General features: G+C 48.0%; 1 protein-coding gene across 1 annotated transcript in view; it reads right to left on the minus strand.

Moving 5' to 3' along the window:
* Nucleotides 1-2,406: 2,406 nt before the first annotated feature.
* FDX1 (ferredoxin 1) overlaps nucleotides 2,407-14,573 on the minus strand; it is an 82,665-nt gene continuing 70,498 nt past the window's right edge. Inside the window, exon 5 of the mRNA XM_032472425.1 lies at nucleotides 2,407-3,491. The gene's annotated coding sequence lies outside the window, so the exon portion shown is untranslated. The remainder of the gene's footprint in view (nucleotides 3,492-14,573) is intronic.

A 14,573-nucleotide genomic window follows, 5' to 3' on the forward strand; every position in this document is an offset into this window, starting at 1 on the left:
CAGAGAGCCTAGTCAGCAGTTTTTTAATGGAAGACAATGGGATGGAGTGCAGTTGGAGTCACGTGGAGTGGAGCAGATTAGAAAGGAACATATCCATGCTTCATAAGCACGTTTTGTGAAAATTGTTTTAAGGGAGAGTTTGATGTGTGTTTGCTGGGTTGTAAAGTGTTTTTCTTGTTATGAGTGCCGGTTCAAAAACATTTGCAACTCACGGATCTATAGAACCAAAGACACCCACGTGGCACCCTCTTCAGATCTTCCCTTCCCTCCAAGGTGTCCCTGTGTCAGAGCCCAGCTCTGTCCCTAGAGGACAGCATTCTCCTTCCCAGGCTGCGGCCCCTCCCCCTCTGCTCTGATGCCATCCATCTTCCTCTGCCTCTCCGTCGCTCTATCCCTTCCCATGTGCTCCTCTGGGCCACCTAGAATCATGCTGTGGTCTCCCCAGTATCATTGCCATTCTTTCCGCTCTAAGCTTCTGCTAAGGCATGGCCCCTCCATCATCAAGCCCTTGAACTTGCCTCTAATCCGTGCACCATGGAGGTGGTTGTGGAGTCTACGGGAGCAGAGGGGAAACTCATGGAGGAGGGGGAACAGCAGGGAATGCTCCATGGGGCGGTGCTAGATCACACATTAGAATTTTCTTTTACTAAGTGACCTAGCAGGGTTCTGTATGGGAAATAAAACGCTTAGTTCTGTCCAGGAGAAGAGACAGGAGTCCGCATGGTAGAAAGTTACAAGAGCAAGAGTATCCAAGGTAGCAGGGACAGCTAGAACAGAGGCAGGATGGAGGGAAGCTGCTGCAAGAAGCACGTTTGGAAAGGTGGGATAACCCAGGAATCAGAAGTGAGAGCGGGGGCAGGGGCAGCTTTAGCTCAGTGGTAGAGTGCGTGCTTAGCATGCATGCTGTCCTGAGTTCAATCCCCATTAAAAATAAATAAATGAATAAATAAACCTAATTAACCCCCCAAAAAAAATTTTTTTTAAAAAGTGTGAGTGGGACACCCTCCCGGTGTCACAGAGCAACCCGAGAGGATACGATAGCTTCTGTGTTGTTAAAGGAGCCACCTGGGGCTAGGACAGAAGCCACATGCTGAATGCTTTCACACCCTAACAGGTGCTCAGGGCTCTGAGGAATTAGAAGGTGTCTTGCTAATTAAGGAAATATGTTCTTTCTCATTTTGGCTTAAGATGGTACTAAACAGCTTCCCTGAAAAGACAGGTGTTTTCATTAACTATGAGGCTCAAAAAAAATAAAAGTGAGCCTGCAGCTTCAAAAAAAATTAGACGTGAGGGATGCATCCAGGAACACCAGTCTCCCCTGCCCCACTGCCAGGCACAGTCCTGTCAACAGACTCCTCTGTCCTGTGACAGCAGGATGCTCTTCCAGCCTAAATGACTCAGATGGGGGGAGACATGTGGAGAGGTGGGGAGTGGGGTCCTCCCTGTGGGAAAGAACAAGGATTCCAGAAGGAGTGGGTGGAACTTCTTTGGGAATCAGCTTGATGCAGGAAACACAGGGCAAGCGGCAGGGGAGGACCTGGGGTAGCCCCTGAGAAACACAAGGAAACACAAGCCCTTTAGGACACAAGGAAAGTCCAGAGTGTGAAAAATCAGATCATTACTTCTTCCCCCTTTAGGCTAGAATGTCTTCTGTTTTGCCCCAGCTTCTCAAGAAAAACTCTTGTTAACTAACAGAGGTGGTCCTGGGGCACAGAAAGGCTCAGTTGTAAATGGGAGGGGGAGGGGTTGGGGCAGGGGGAGAAACCACACTTAATGGTGGGAGGAGGGGAGGGGGAGGGGCACATGCAGCTGGTGGCAAGGGATAGAGACTCCCCCAGAGGACACTCCTGAGGGGACTCCATGCTGCTGGGTGTCAGAGACAGTCTCTCTCTGAAAGGGGAAAGTTTTTTCAGTGATAGTATCTGAGTTTCAAAACCATAAATTCTGAGGCAGGACTGGTGGAGAGGTAAGTGTATCGAAGTTGGGCTTACAAGAGGCCAGGACTTTGTTCCTCAGGGCAATTGAGGGGGGGCTGTGGGATGTGTATTAACATCTGTTATTGCTGTTTTAATTGAAGTTTAGTTGGTTTATAATGTTGTGTCCATTTCTGGTATACAGCATAATATTTTGGTCATACATATACATACATATATTCCTTTTCATATTCTTTTTCATTATAGCTTATTACAGGATATTGAATAAAGTTCCATGTGCTATATGGTAGAAACTTGTTATCTATTTTATATATAGTAGTTAGTAGCTGCAAATCCAGAACTCCTAATTTATCCCTTCCCACTCCCTTCCCACCCTGGTAACCATAAGTTTGTTCTTTATGTCTGAGTCTTTTTCTGTTTTGTAAATAAGTTCATTTGTGTCAGTTTTTTAGATTCCACATAGAAGTGATATCATATGGTATTTTTCTTTCTCTTTCTGGCTTGCTTCACTTAGAATGACATTCTCCAGGGACATCCATGTTGCTGCAAATGGTGTTATTTCATTCTTTTTTATGGGTGAGTAGTATTCCACTGTGTAGAGGGCAACGTTTTTGATCTTGGCTGGTCTTCAGAATTGGGAAGAGGAGTCTTAAAATACACCATTCAGTTCCTTTCCAGACTTGCCAAATTAGGATCTACAGGTATTCAATTACATAATTTATCTCCACTGTTAGGTTGTGAGCCTACTCAGGGAAGGTACAATGTGGGATGGGTCAGCTGGCTGTGAGAAAGAGCTGGGTCAAGCAGAGTGGGGCCATCTGGACCCCTGGGTACAGAATTGGCACTGGGAGCCCCAGGGCCCCAGACAACTGTGCTCTCCTTCACCCCCGCTGGCCCCCAAGATCCCTGCCTCCACTTCTTTCTGCGGGTTTCCATCCCCCTTTGCCACCATCACTTTTCAGTGCACGTCTGCAGATCTTACTGCTTGCCCTGCAGTTGGCATGTGGCAGAAAATAATGGCTATTATTCTGTATGGCCTTTCCAATCAGATGCTCCTTACTACCAATCCATGGTTTCCAACTCAAGCAACAAGTTTTGAGGGAGAGAAGCATTGGTTTCCGCCCAGTTGATGGACTAGCTCTCCTGGGTCCAATAAGTTATGAATTGGAGGGGAGTAGAAAGCTAGGTCTTATGGAACAAATATAGCCACATAAGCCCACCGCATCAGCAGTGGCCGTCAGAGCTGGGAAGGCAACATAAAATATTTCCACAACAGTCCTGTACAGATAGTGAAATATGAAAGAGTGGTTTAGAAAAAATCAGGCTTCTTAGAAAACTCTGCTATCTTCACATGTTATTGAAATCTTGAAGAAGGCTACAAAGTCTTCTCTGAAGACCTTTAAGATGAAGTCACACATCAAGCTGGTGAAGGCACAGAAGAATGAGCTGGCTGCACAACAAAAGTCGGGCCAGCTAAGCTCCGGGGCCAATTGCTCAGCAACTGGCTGTGCGGCCTTGGGGCAGCTCCTTCTCCACCGTGGGTCTGGATCTCTCAGCCTATAAAACAAAAGAGGCTGAATGAGCAGCTCTCTCCTTGTTCCAAGACTTAGCTCTTTAGGAATGGCCCTCACACTTTGTTAACTGTAGCTGATGTGCGATCTTCTGTAAACGGATTTCACAATCCTAAGGGTGACTGGAAACAAGCTAACCATAAGATGAACCAGGCCTGCCCAGGCAGGAATGTGTGACAAATGCCTCCCTGAGTCCATGCAGCTTTGTTGACACAGATTCTACTGCAATGACTCAGTGTCCTTAGGACACTGGTCCCTATCTTGTCCAACACAGCGCTTTTGCACAACTAAACCTGGGAAAACTGAGCAGTTGGCTACTCCCTGGCAAAGGAGACACAAATGAGACCCTCCAGACTGAAGTTCCCTGCAGGGAACAAATATTTGGTATTTGTGGAGTAAAAAACAGCTATTAGTGGTTTGCTGGCATGGATTCCTGAGGGCCTAAGTATCTGATGCCTGAGACTCAGTGTATTGCAGAATGGTCAGTGTTCTCCAGCCTCCCAGTGAGAGCCCTCATTTATTTAACATCACTCTTTAAAAACCTGTTGTAATTCTGGGTACCCCACTGGGCCTGCCACCTCTCTGCAAGACCTGTCTGCATTCCCTGCTGGTTCTCTTGCAGTCCCATTTGTCATCGACTGCCCACCATTTATAATTTCTCCAAGCTGAAGGCTCACACTGGCGTCCTAGGGGACAGATTGGGCAGCTGCATTGAGCGGCAGGGTTGCATGACTGTTGTCTTAAAATCTTGAATTAGCTGTTGCATTGAAAACTGAGGAGACTTTACCGTGTTCTGGTTATCTGTGGCTCCTTAACAAACCACCCAAACTTAGTGGCATAAAACACAATCATGGGTTCTGATCGTGCAGGGCAGGCACTTGGACAGGGCACAGCTCAAGGATGGGGAGTGAGTGGTGGGGCTGATCTCTGGGCCCTGCCAGATGGACCTCAGTGGGGAAAACTCAAACAGCAGGAGTGACTTGAAGAGCTAAGGGGCGCTGCTCCAAGTAATCCCATCACCTGCCTTCCAAAGACTAGTCTAGGTGGGCCCCAGTTTCACTAAAATGTACCTATTAAAAGATAATATTCGCTGAAGAAAAGGTCCAAAATTGTATGATTTTTGAGATGAGGGGTCACAGTGATGGCAACATATGGATTTGTAAAAGACTTCATTCACCACCACCTTCAGAGGGGGACATTGGTGAAAACTCACCTTTTCAGGGCCTTCATAGAGGCATATTCTAACGTTGACCTGAGAAATAGCCCCAGACTGACTCTGAGCTCCTGGCCCACACAAATGAAGAGGGAGACTTCTGGACGTTCTAAAGGTATTTCGTACCTCCCCTGGGCCTGGTTCCCCGACTCACCTTCTTCTGGTTGTTAATTATATTTTTATGCAAATTGTCTGGGTCTCTTGACCTTTTGTGACAGATGTTAATGAATATGGCAACAGAGGAGAAAGTAATGCTGGTGTTTGCTCAAAATTCTTCATTCTCATCCTCAAGTATTAAGATTCCCCAAGCGCTTTCAACAATGCCTGTTGCTTTAATAAACATTTCACATTCCTCTTTCAATGTGTCATAATCTTACAAGTTTGTTGTTATACTTCACATTTCATCTAATGAAACCTAGGAACCATAAATTTGAGGTTGCATAATTATCAGTGGACTCATAAGACTTTTATTTGCTTAAATGCAAAATACTTTACATACTTTCAGTGAGTTGAAATGGCTCTTGTAATAAGGTACCAGATTAAACAAATCCCTCATAAATTCTAGGCTTCCTCTTGATGTTAAATTTATTTTACTAAGTGGACAGAAGTGGTCAGTATTATTGAAAATGATTCAAAGTCTTCAGTAATCAGGGACCACAAAATTCCACTTGTGCGTGCCCTGTCCTGAGGGAACCCGGGAGAAGGATGAGGGTACTGCTCTCACTCAGGCTCCGGCATGAGCCGGACCTGGCTTCAAAGTCCTGCTGGGAATCCCTGGGTAAGTCTGGGTCTTAGTTCTCACAAGAGTAAGAAGAGGGTGATGCCCACACGTTGCAAGGCTATTGAGAGAATTGACACCCCATATGGCCTAGTGGGTTCGTGCTTAAGCTGTGAAGGACCTAGATTCAAATCTTGACCCTAGGAATTAGAGTTGGGTGACCTTGAGCAAGTCACGTAAGTTCTCAGCCTTAACTTCATCTTTAAAATGGGACTGGTGAGAGTGCTTACTTTATAGAATTGGTGTAGAAACATAAATGAGATGCAAATATGTATAAAATGCTCGTGCAGTGCCAGGAGCAAGGGGGCCTTATACACACGGGCCCTTTCCCCTTTCTCTTAGTTCACGTTCTTCTGGACCCAATCCCTGCATCTCAACTTTATCTGACTGCTGGTTTTCCCGGGCCTGGTTTCCAAGCTTTGTGTCCCTGTGTCAGAACCAGGGTCCCAATATCTAACTTAGACACCAGGGGCACCACAGCCCCAGGGCCTCAGCCAAGTGATAAAAGCCCCGTCACAGCCCCTTTCATGGTGGGCTGCCGGGGCTGGAGGATCTGCTGTTACCCGGGAGGTCGCTGCCACGTGGGCAGGAGCGCCAGGGCTCTGAGGAAACAGCCAGCCTGGCTCCAGCTCAGAGAGGGAAAGGCTGTGGCAGCTGCAGAGGCCCCTGTCCCTCCATCCACACAGGTGCCATGGCCAGAGCAGGGCCTGGGAAGAAGCTGGAGGGGAGACAGGCTCAGAGCACGGCACACCTCTCCATCCTCTCCCACAGCTCATCCTGGACCGCGTGTTGCCATGAGGACCCCACTCCCACCCGCCATGCTGCTGTTCACCCAGGCTTCCTGGAGTACACTTACTGAACATCTCCCCAGTGCTGGATCCTAATTAAATCTTCGCACTATCACCATGAGGTTGTTTTCACTCTTATTTTACAATTGAAGAAACCAAAGTCCAGAGACATGACTTGCCCAAAGTCACACAGCTGGCCCATAAGTGAGCAGAATTCAAACCCAGGCCTGGGCATCCCAAAGATTAGGACTTCACTCTTTCTCTCCAATCCAGGAATGTCGTCAGGCCGGAAAGGGCAGGCTGCCTCAGGAGAACTTTCTATTTCCTTAGGAAGTTGGTCCCTATAATGGTTCCTGGAAACTTCTTGAAATTGGGGGAAGGGAGCAGCTGGAGAAGGGGTGAGTGAAGACCCCTGCAGCTTTGGGAGGTCAGAGCAGCCTGGTTAGTGTCAGGTGAGAAGCACAGAGAACAGAGGTGTGGCCGTCAGGATCCGGGGGAGGCTGAGCCGGAGCCCTGAGAGTGAGGCCAGGAGCAGCAGAGAGCCCATCCCAGCAGAAGCATCACAGAGCCCTCAGGAGGGAGCCCAGAGGCCTGGAAAGTGTGTGAGCAGCGCAGAGCCCCAGGGCACCAACGTGGCCCAGGGACCTTCCGGCTTGGTCCAGTGGTGTCTCCTCTCCCCCCATTAGCTGGCTGATGAGATCTTACAACTAGTGGGAGGGAGTCAAGTCATCAACTTGCAAGGTTATCATTACTCTGGAATGCCAGTAATTGCACTAGGCATGTTGTGTTAAGTCATTTTTTTAACCCAGGGACAGCACCAGTGCCTCAATTATCTCTGAGGAAGTAGGCTTAGAGAGACTCATTAACAAGTAGCAGAGAACCCCACTGCTTTCTCCTATGCCACATGATATGGACAACAAACATCCTTGTCACCCACGTACCACAGCATGATATTGACCTGTCACCAGTCTGAGCCACATTTCTCGTTGGAAAAGTTTGCCATCACTGTAGGGAAAACAATTCCATATTTTCCATCCTCCCTTTTTCCTTTATGGAGCTCTCTCTTCTGCCTTTCTGTGAGGAGCTGCAGCCCTGCTCCCGCGCTGCCTCCGGGCGGGCTGAGACTAGGCTGCATCTCCCTGCAGACCCGCCAGGCTGCAGTGCACCAGCCGTTGTCAGGACCCTGCCGTTGATAGATTGCCCTTTAGGCTGGAGCCGTACCAAGAATTTCTCCATCCCTCCTTGCCAGGATGCATGTTTCCAATTACATGAAACTCTTCGGGAGAAGTTAACTTCTTTTTGAATTGGTTAAATAAAACCACGGTGTTCGGGCAGGCACCTCCATCAGCGCACGAGCGCATCCCAGCAGAACGGAGCCAGGGCCTCCCAGCCAATGCCTGCGCTGGACCCTCTCCAAGCCAGCAGAGAGCACACGCGGCAGGTTCCTTTTCTGATGTCCAATTTTCTCTCGTTTGCAAGATAAGTGTGTCCGCTGTGGAGAAAGGGGCCTCTGTGGTCAGAGTGTCTCGGATAAGTGACTGGAGTCAGGAGGTGAATGTGCTCCAGGCACACCTTTGCTTTTTCAAGGCAACCTGGACATAGGATTCTGACCGGTGGTGCAAGGAGGGGCAAACCTGAATGTCCAGTAGCCTGGAAAAGGGTCTTTAAATGGGGTGATGCTCTCCCACCCCTTTCCCACCCAGAGTCCTGTCCCTGCACTCCCCTCTGAGGGCTGCCTGCTCCCAGCCGCTGGTTGCATTGCTCAAGAATCTGTCTTCTTCCTCCTTTTCTCTCTGCTGCCTCCATACTCCCTTCTCCCACATTCACATTGAAATTTCCACAAACCCCAAAGCCAGAGCATGGAGGGTTGGAGGGCCAGAGCGGGTGTCTGTCAGCCTTTGCTGTCTCACAGACAGAGTTCTCCCAGCCAGCGGCCTCACCCCCTCCAGGCTCCCTCTAGTTTCACGTAGGCCGGGGGCCAAAGTACTGGTGCCAAATCCAAAATAGAGTTAATCCTGGATCACCCTCCCTCCCACTGACGGTTTCCGCTGAGCAAATTTTTCATACCATTGCCTAACAGACTCAAACTCCATCCCCCTACACCCGCCCCCACTCAGCCAGTTACTGCTGAAATGGGGAACACCCACCATGGAGACACTCATCCAACCCAGAGAGGACGGGGGGTGGTCGGGAAAGGCTTCGACAAGCCTCTGGTGCTTGCACTGCATCTTAAAAGACCTTTCAAGACTTTCTTTGAAGACTTCAAGGTGCTTTTGAGGGGGTGTTTGTAGGGTGGGTGGAACAGTGAGTAAGAAAGAACTTCCTAGGCAGGGAGGATGGTGGGAGAAGGGCCCTGGGCAGGCATGAAACCTCACAGTAGAATAGCGTGGAGTTCATCATGGCTGAATTGAAGGATGTGAGCTGGGTGCAGGTCAAAGGTGAAGCCACAGAAGGCGGCAGGGGCCCATCGCCAGGTCCCTGTGTGCAATGGTATGGATCTATGACTCAGTCTTATGGGATCAGGAGTCATTGAGGAATTTTAGCCCGGAGAGATTTGCATTTTCCAAAGCTCATTAGGGGAGTGTATGCAGAGAAACTCTGGGGAAGCTCCTGGTAGCTTAGGAAAGAGAGGAGGATCCTCAGAACCAAGGCAGGAGCAGTGGGGATAGAAAAGAGGGACCGACTAAGAAGAGATATTTAACATGAGAATGTACAGGACATGGTGGGTGACTGAGGTTTAGAGCTGGGTACAGGGTAACCCTCGAGTTTCTGGCTCAGGGACTGGGTGGTTAACGGCTCATTAATTCACCGAAATAGGAAACACCAGAGGAGGAGAAAGTTTAGAAGAGCCTGCGATGAATTGGTTATGGAGCTGTCCAATTGGTGGTTGGCTTTCCAGGCCTGGAGTTCAGAAGATGGGTGGAGGCCAGGTGGTGGTCCATGTGTGGGTCCCTGGATCCAGAACTCTAACCTGGCATTTTTTCTCTTCATTCTCACTATTCTTACCCACAAACCCCAATCTGCCACAGTTCCCAGTGAGTTGGAATGGTTGTGGGACTCATGTGGACAATAAGGTCTTTAATGCCTAGAAACTGGTGTGGAACTCTCCAAGCCCCGTCCACTCACCCCACGTCAGTTTTCTGCCACCTAACAGGAGGAAATACCTATTAAACTTTGGAGGGTCCCCACCAGTGAATGGTATTTTCTCCTTTAAAATTTGGCACAATAACTTCATGAGAAAGGTACTGTAGTACCCACTTTACAGGTGAGGAAACTGAGACCCAAAGGTAAAATCTCTCATTATGTTGGTTATCTATCGCTGAATAACAAATTATTCCGAAACATCATGGCTTAGAACAACAATAGACATTTACCATCTCTCACAATCTTTGTGAGTCAGGAATATGTGAGCAGCTTAGATGGCACTTCTGGCTCAGAATCTCTCATGAGGTTGCAGTCAAGACATCAATCAGGGAAGATCTGGCCGTTGATGGGAGTCCTCACTTCCCCTCCCATGTAGACCGACCTCATCCCAGAGCTGCTTGAGTGCCCTCACATCCCGGTGGCTGCCTTCCCCCAGAGTGAGTGAACCCAGAAGACAAGGCAGAAGCCACAACTGCCTTTGTTAGCTAACTTTGAAAATCATGCACCATCACTTATACAGTGTTACACTGGCCACACAGGTCAGCCCTGATTCAACATAGAAGGGGACCAGACAGGGGCATAAACATCACAAGTGACAGTCCTTGAGGGCCATCTTAGAAACCAGCTAACACGCTAGTAAGTGCTTCATTCAGAATGTAAGCTTGGACCCCAAAGTTCATAGCAGCATCGTATACAATCGCCAAGACATGGAAGTGACATAAATGTCCATCGACGTGACTGGCTAAAGAAGCTGTAGTATATTTATACAATGGAATACTACTTAGCCATAAAAAAGAATAAAAATAATGCCATTTGCAGCAACATGGATGGACCTATATATCATCACTCTAAGTGAAGTAAGCCAGAAAGAAAAAGAAAAATACCATATGATATCACTCATATGTGCAATCTGAAAAAAAGAAAAGAAGAGGGCACTAATGAACTCATCTACAAAACAGAAACAGACTCACAGACATAGTAAACAATCTTATGATTACTGGGGGAAAGCGGGTGGGAAAGGATAAATTTGGGAGTTGGAGATTTGCAAATGTTAGCCAATATATACATAAAAACAGATTTTAAAAAGTTTCGTCTGTATAGCACAGGAAACTATATTCAATATCTTGTAATAACCTTTAATGGAAAAGGATATTAAAACAAACATATGTATGTATATGCATGTCTGGGACATTGTGCTGTACATCAGAAATTGACACATTGTAACTGACTGCACTTCAAAGAAAAAAAAAAAAAAGATGTGAGCTTCGGTCTTTGGAGCATCTCATTTCTCTCCCATGAACACAAAACAGTGATCTGAAGTCAAATAAGCTTGGGAAACACTGGATGAAATAAAGTTACACCCTTTATTCATCTTCTCGGAGCCATGCACGCTGATTCTCCAAGAGCAGGGACCAGTTTGGAAGGTTCTCCCTGAGGTGCAGGGAGCTCCGAACAGATTTCTTTACAGGTAGGAAGAAAAGAAGGTAATGACCATCTTACAGAGAAGGGCAGGGAGGGAAACCCAGAGGAGAAGAGCAAGACACCAAACCATGAAGGTTCAGACTATCCACGTTATGCCAAACTGCAAGGGAGCTGAGTCCTGTGCTGCGTCTTTTAGTTTTGTCCTTGGCTCTGGGGTACACACTCAAAGTCAAATAAATAGCAGATGACTTTATCTAGATCCATGAGGGGAAAAAGCATTTTTACTGTTCACTTTACTCTCTGGTAGCAAAGCAAGTTGATGTCTATGAAACCCACACCACACAAGTTGGAATAACCTGCCTTTGTATGTCGGTGCCACTCAAGGTAAATATTTTGGACTCTGATGACCTCAGCATAGTGGCTTGTCATCTGGCGACCCAGTAGAATCATCTAGAGAAGCTCTAAAAACATAGTCATACCTGGACTCCACTCCAAATCACCTAAATCAGGATTCTAGGATGTGAGACTTGGGGACCGAGAGCTTTTCAAGGTTCCCTAGCTGCTTCTCCTGTGTTGCCAGCGTGGAAAGTCTCTGCTTCCTGCTGTTCTTTCTCTCTCCCATCCTCTCTCTTTCTCTCTCCTCCTCTCCACACCCACTTCCAGCCAAAACATCCAACTTTCGAACTACCTTTCAGCCATTTTCTGCCCTTCACTGACCTGGGCAGCACGTGGTAAGTGATGATGCGAAGGACATATTTGTTGATCCCAACTGAAGGCATTTCCCAAGGAGACAGTCGCCCCTGACATCTCTCTGGTCACATGCTGCTGCTGACAGTTTGAAACCCTGAGTGGACAAAGGGCATGACTGGCCAGAGATTCTCCTTAGGGCTTCTACCATGTGAGCGCCACTGCAGATAACTTTTCCATGGTATCGGCCATTGATCTGTGTTCCTTAAGATTCAAGTGGACACTCAATGCATCTTTCTGGGATTTCGAGACACAAAACTTCCTATCAGGTCATCTGAAATCAGTGGAGACTCTGCTTTGTAAAAACACCCGAGACAAGTATTTCAAAGATTGCAGGCTCTCTGTTATGTAACTTTCTTTATTTTCAAAGCACTGATCATCTCAGCAGATAATGTGAGAAAACAGAGTCTTTTTTAAATCTGTCAGATAAAATTAAGTTAAAACTAAGCCTAAGAGAGAACAAACATAAGTCTGAAAGATAGACTTTAGTCATTTTAAAACATTAAAATTTGTGACTGTGTGGGGCAGGGCAGATGAGGAACAAAGTTGGGAGGGAAATTTATCACTACACAAAGTTTTTATACTTACAGATTCGTAAACCATGTGCATATATCACTTATTCAAAAATGAAATAAAAGTAAATAGAATGTAATCAATTATACAGGGTATCAAAGAAAAGAAACGGCATCGTAAGATTAATGAACTGATTGCTTCGGTCCATTAGTATTTATTTTGCTTTTCAAGTTTGGAGTAATGGAGAGCTAATCTCTTCCACATTGCTGGATGAGTTCGCTGAATCACAAATTCAAGAGCCTGCTTGCTCTTGAAGTAAATGGTTTTGTTTTTTTTTTTAAAAAGTCCCATTTTCTACCTCAGGCCTCCCTGCTGGCTTCCCAGGACACAGTATGCTGGACTCGAGGAAGCCTCATGCCCAAGAGATGGGCCAGTGAGCCGTGCAACAAGCCAGGAAAAATAGGAAAAAATTCAGAGCCAGACGGAAGAAACTCAGGTTGGGCAAAGGAAACACACCAGGCTAGAAAATGATCAAACTGGCATTTTCCTGACCAAATCGGCTTGCCTGTGAGCAGATCTGGCCAACTGGGCAGGACAATCTTTAGGGGAACCAGAGACGCTGACACAAGTGGAAAACCATTGCATGGAGGCAGCAGAGTGAGACCAACATCTCACAGGCAAGTTCAAGTGCAGCCCCAACCACTCTCTGTCTCCCACGGGCTTCCTGAAACACCACGTTCCTTCACCTCGGAACTAAGCCTTCCTTCCAGGAAAGAGGGCAGGCAGGAAGCTGCTGACCGTGCATGGCATCACACCACAGCTTAGGAGCCAGAGGGAGGGAGCAAAGAAGCCAATGGACTCTGTGGGGAAGGCAAGTCCCAGCAAAGTGCTGAGGGTAAGGTGGGCTCTGGCTGTGGCTTCCGGGGACCACTCTAAGGGCTGAACTCTTGGCCTGAGCAGGGGCATAGCCATTAGGAGATGGGACCGAGGTCACCACCCCTGTGCTTCACTCATAAGATATAAACACTCCGAAGATGTAAGCGGGAAGGCGAGCACGTAACTTGGAAACTTGGAATCTTAGCTGTCAATACGCACTGATGGGCAGAGCAGCCGTGGCTCTTGGGCAACTCCCAGTGACTCTCCTGGGCTCTTGCAGGGTCTCTTCCTTCCACATGAGGGGAGCACAGAGGCAGCTCTGCCCCCGGCACAGTCTGGAGCCATCAAGAGGCTTCGGAGTCAGGTCGCCTGGATCCAAACCCGGGTGCTTCTGCTGGCCAACCTGCAATTTTGTCAGCCAGCGCTCACCGGCTACAAGGGACAGAATCCTGGCTAACATCAGCCCAAAGGAAATTCATTAGATGGGTGCTGGATAGTGGCTCGGGAACCAGGACAGGAGCCAGGACGGCCCCTGACATCTAGGCCATCTTGTCCCAGAGCTGCTGCTGGAGAGAGTCCAGTCCGCCCTGTCCCCTTCCCCCATCCACGTGTTTCCCCAGAAGGAAGAAGCAGACTGAGGCTGAAGGCTACAGAACCCCAGAACGGACTTACCCTGGGGACATAGAATAGCTACTTAGCTTATCTCAGCCTCAGTTTGCTCCTCTGTAAACTGGGGTTATTCGTAGTTTGATCACAAGACGTTGCTCGGAGGCATCAGTAAAACCAGGCAGGGCAGATACCTCAGCTGGTGCCCGGCACGCAGCTGGTGCTCAGTGCACTTCAGCCCATTCTGGGATGACCCAAACCTTTGTCTCGAGGTGTCACCCCCCCATCCGCCCCTATCCTTTGTCTGGCCATGGCAGCGGCTTCCCTGCAAGCTCTGGGTCATTCTGGACCATTCTGGTTGTTGCAGGACAACCTGGATCGTTCTGGCCACTTTCAGGCTCTGAGTTGCCTTCCCAGCAGGGGCAGGGACTCCTGCTCTCAGGAAGCCACTCCCTGTCCTCTCCTCCAGGACACCCCAAAAGGAGACCTCACAAATTCCCAGGAAAACTTTGTTTCAGCCAAAATATTTCATTCCAACAATTGAATTTTAAGTGTATTGATCCCCTGTTGTCAGCAGGAATAGGAAACCTGGTTTACCTCTGTCACCGGCAAATCTGTCTCTTTACACACAGGAGGCTGTAAGTAGCCCCCGGCCTCCCCTCTGCCCCACCACCTGCGACTTCTTGACTTGAGGCGGAGTGAGCCAATCTCCATAGCTGTTTCTCAGAAGTGTCATTTCTGGACTTCATAATTCAGTGAGCAGCTTGAAAATCATTCATGCAAGGACTGCACACTGACTTGGGCTCTGCCCCAACACACATACACACACACACACACACACACACACACACACACATGCAGTGGGTGACGCCCACAGCCCCCTCACTCACCACCTTATGAAATACATTGTGTCATATTGCCTGCCTTTGGAGTATTGACACACATAATTTATTTAAGTAGTTTGTGGATTAGATCAGAGTT

This window comes from Camelus ferus, chromosome 33 (genome assembly GCF_009834535.1).
Source record: "Camelus ferus isolate YT-003-E chromosome 33, BCGSAC_Cfer_1.0, whole genome shotgun sequence".
NCBI classification, from domain to species: domain Eukaryota; kingdom Metazoa; phylum Chordata; class Mammalia; order Artiodactyla; family Camelidae; genus Camelus; species Camelus ferus.